Below are 4,599 nucleotides of genomic sequence, written 5' to 3'. Positions count from 1 at the left end.
AATCTTGATCGAGTAACATAATGTATGAGCTAAATATGAGATTGATTACTATCCATGTCTCATGCTCAACGTGATGCCAGTAACAAAGGGATAACTGATACCTTACCTATATATTGATTTGAAGTTTAAACTTAAGAATCAATGGATGCTCGGAATGACACATTTTCAAGTATTGTTAGGGGTATTGGCATGTTGCTAGACGTTTACCACTGTCTGTGTTGACATATGTTGAATCTTGTGCAAGTGGGAGATTGTTGGTTATTAATGCCCAAGACACAACTTATGTCTATACTACTAATGACGTTTGAACCTAAAGGGTCACACACAATGAGCAAATAAGTATCAATTATATATTTGAATATGATTCGTATATTACAACCTTATTATTCATGTTGTGAGATTGTTATTTAATAGAAATAATAATACTACAATTGTATGAGAATGCATACAAATATATAAACATGTATGTGTGTAAGTAACAAGTATATTACTTACTTGTTTCCATCTTATTAACTAAGTAAATACAATAATTCTGTAAAATTGTTTGTATATTATTAACTAGTTGGTAGGTCATGCATGTATATACTTTACATTACATTATGTAAGAATACAAGTAAAGTAAAATGATGAAAGAATGTCTTTCATGATGACTTGTTGCCTTTCATGATTAAAGTGAAATGATTATGCATTGCTTTTCATAATGACTTGTTTGTGTATTTCTTTAAATGTATGAGAACATACATACATTATTATAAGAGTTAGAAAACACACATTTGCAAGTATTATCAAAAGAGTTACTTACAATATATTCTAAGTTTTCTTTCAAGCTTGGAAGAGTTACTAATAGAAAAATATAGTTTTAAAATAAGAAATAAGAAAGGTTGTTTCTTATACTTGTTTTCAAGGGTTGTGAAGGACTAGCATCCGGTTGATATTGGAGTTTGCTTTCGTGTGGATTACCGATAGAGGGAGGCTACTTTGGTTCCTAAATTCTTAGCATCCATAACTTCTCAAGTTCAAAGTCTTCAAAGGTTGTAGTCTTTAAACTCATTATTTATTATTTAGTTTTCTTAACAACATGCAATTGGATCCTTGGTGGGGAGTTTTTGAAAGGTTTAAAAATTGTTGTACATGCTTCCGCTGCTAAATAGTTTTATGAAAAATCATACAAACCCATTCAGTTAGCTCATGTACACTTCATGTTTTTGATACCTATTTTATGTAAGCTTTGTGCCAACTTTCTCCAAAAGTCCTAATAGAGCTGAAGAACCTCGAGACTAAAAGGTATAACTTATTTAGATTCAAATTATAACTTCTGGAATGCATGGTTTAGATGAACTATATCTATAGTATTTTATTAAATTTTGATCAAATTTTAGAATGAACTCTTATTTGCTAAAATATGGTACATGCAAAAGAAGATAAGTAAATTTATTTCTTTATGTTTATTGAACATTGAAAATATGAAAAGATCAGTTCCCAATCTTGAATGATAATATTTGATTAAATATATATTTGCAGGAACTTGAGTTGCATAACAACAATAAATTCCTTCGAGCAAAGATATATACATCGTTCGAGCAAAGGTATATACATCGATCTCCATATGTATGTAACATGGATTAGCAAACATAGTGAGTTAATTAATTTATTTTTTTAATTATTGTTCAGATAGCAGAAAATGAACGAGCTCAGCAGCAACAGCACACGAGCTTCATGCTTGGAAGTTCTGATTACGAGTGTTCTTCAACCTTTGAACGCATCAGGTGTAAATTAAATATTTTTTTTATGTTCTGTGCATTTAAATTTTTGACTTCTATTGTCTACTACATAAATAATTAATTTTATGTTATTACAGTGTGCTTGATAATGATGCGGGACATGCAAATGCTTAGCGGGAACTGAAAATGGTCCAAATTGCAAGCAAATTTTATAATTTTCAATAAAAACAAAATATCCAAGCCTGAATTCAATATGAAAGTAGGACTGAGCGTATGTATGTTTACTAGGAGGTAGTAACAGAATATAACGTCTCATTGTATTGGGATAGATGTGAAGAGGTGGTTGCAGGAACAATTTCAAATATTAAAGGTTTGGTCATTTCATTATGGGTATTTTCTACTTAAATTTTTGGACCCAGTTTGTCCACTTAATTGATATGGAGATCAAAATTTAGTGATATGAACACTTCTAATATAATGAAATATGAAATAGAAATATTATGCATGGGTTGAGAAGTTTATGACAAATATGAAAAGACATCAAGTTGTGGTAATAGGCAGTGGATCCATAAAAAGTCTTGAAGAAATTGGAAAGGACAGGAAAATGAGTAGAATAAAATCAAGAAAGCAAAAAACCCATCTTCCAAATCGCATCATGTTTTATGTAAGCTTTGCCTCCGGTTTTAGTGGTTCTTATGTTTCGTACTGTCTATTTCTATATGTATGATTGTTTAGTGTTTTATATTTTGTTTTGCCGCGTAGTTAAGCATCGTAAAGATAGGTGATGTGTGTATTTTAGGTTGTAGTAGGGGCATCATTTCCGGTTGTCGTGTTTTCTTTTTTGATCCATATCATTGTATGCATACTTATTATATATACTTATTTTATTTGCAGTTGCTTATGTGCTACAGCTGCTCAAATTTGTTCAAGAAACTGATGATGCATCTAATGACCGAGTGCTAAAATCCAATGTGGAAGCCATGAGAGTACAGGTGCCTGAATTGACCCATATACATATACATATAGACAAAGACAGTATACACATATGCATATACATACACATATACATATTTGCGTGTTATATTATAATAAGTGTGTACTTTTCTGTCTCGAGTTGAGTACACGTTTATAGGAGAACTAAATAATGTCGGTCAGCAACAATCGTTAACATAGAACATAGGCTTCAATAGAAGTTCCTTTCATGTTTGCTTCTTCTTAATGAATACTAAATTGATTTTGAATGAATCTATACACGTATACTACTGATCAAACAAATCTGTTCCAGAAGATATTATCAACTCATGTTTTCCCATGTCTATTTTCATACCCAAATTTTATGTATGCATGTTTTGTTTTACTTTGTTATTTTTGGACCCCTTTTTTGTTGTTTCGATTGTAATGTGTGTGTTGTCTTCCAGTTTCTTCAATGTTGTTGTATGATAAGTTCTGGAGTCTAATATTTTATTAGCTAGAGGAGTCCCTTTAAGTGTTCATCAGTCATTTGAATTGATATGGTTAATCAATGTTTATAGTTTTAAACTAATGGGTCAATTTTGTATGGGAAAAAATGCAGGTGTATGTATCCCTTGACCAACCCTATTGGAACCTAGATAAAGTCAAACTTTTGAATGCTTTTACTTCCAAGACAAAAGCTTTAGTACGAAATAGGTATATGTTACAAGACAAAAGATTAATTATAAGCAGTACGTATCTCCTTTTTCTAATCTGGTTTTGTTGCACAGTCCTCACAATCCAACTTGAAAAGTTTTTAATATGGCCGAGTGTTGCAGATTAAAGGACTGCATAGTCGTTACTGATGAAGTAACTTTCCTTGTAAGATGTGTTTTTTGTTACTTGGGTATTTTTGTTGCGATATTTGTTTTAAGGTAGTTTTGTTTTTGTGTCTTTGTTTACATTTTTGGCTATGAGTTTGACGTTAAACCATCATGTACTTATCTCTAATTGTAAAACACTTAGGATGTATATTACGGTAAGGTTGTAACCATTGAATATTTTGGCATGTAAATAAAGTGTGTAATGCATAGCCATGGACGAATGATGGTAACTTTTTAACTCTACAATACTTTGCCATGTAAACTGAGTGTATAATGAATAGCTATTGAAACAATTGCAGACAATTTTTAGTAGCGAAGCGCGTGTCCATTAATCTTGTTAAATCTAAATAGAGAATGGAGAACAATTATTGTACTAAGTTATTTACCCTCTATCTAAAACAAAAAACTCATGAACAGCATATCAACGGTTAACTTCGTACTTTAACCTCTTTCTACTACCTCCAGAAAAATATACAGCCATCACAAGTTCAGTTACCTACTGATTATACTATCTATATATTTTTGTGTTAAATTAAATTATACAGTAAATAATATGAAATATATTACTCCTATATAAACGCACTAGTTTTAAAACGATAAAAAGGAAAGAAATGAGACACCACTCCTCCTCACTCCACTCTAAACTTTCCCCCTTTTCTCTTCATCTCCTTCTTTAAAAAAAAAAATTTCTGATTTGATTTCCGCCATAAAAACACCCTTCAAAAAAATTTAAGCTAGACTCACATACATATGAGAAATTGGTCACTGGGGGTGGCTACCCCTCCCGCCCTGAGGCGGTTCCGCCCCCGCCCTCAGCGTCTCGTCAATGTTTTGATACCGACGTGCGTTTTGAGACTTCTAATTTTGAACACTATATTTTTACTTTTACCCTTCAATGGATACCTAATTAAATATTTATTTTCCGTTTAAATTAAATCCTACAATTTCCTATAAATACTAAACAATACTGACTTATTTTCTCACAATCTCATACATCTTTATTTTCAAATCAAATCTAACAAAACTATTACAAAATTTCTTCC

At 31.4% G+C, this 4,599-nt stretch overlaps 1 long non-coding RNA gene across 1 annotated transcript; it reads left to right on the top strand.

Moving 5' to 3' along the window:
- The first annotated feature begins 1,186 nt into the window (after positions 1–1,186).
- On the top strand, positions 1,187–2,090 carry LOC139892583 (uncharacterized). The gene is made up of 4 exons (XR_011774158.1): positions 1,187–1,284; positions 1,522–1,586; positions 1,672–1,766; positions 1,859–2,090. It is a non-coding gene; the product is annotated as an uncharacterized lncRNA (long non-coding RNA).
- Positions 2,091–4,599: the final 2,509 nt, after the last annotated feature.

This window comes from Rutidosis leptorrhynchoides, chromosome 2, assembly GCF_046630445.1.
Source record: "Rutidosis leptorrhynchoides isolate AG116_Rl617_1_P2 chromosome 2, CSIRO_AGI_Rlap_v1, whole genome shotgun sequence".
Classification (NCBI taxonomy): Eukaryota; Viridiplantae; Streptophyta; class Magnoliopsida; order Asterales; family Asteraceae; genus Rutidosis; species Rutidosis leptorrhynchoides.
The sequence above is the reverse complement of the archived record's forward strand: the minus strand, read 5'-3'. Positions and strand labels throughout refer to the sequence as shown.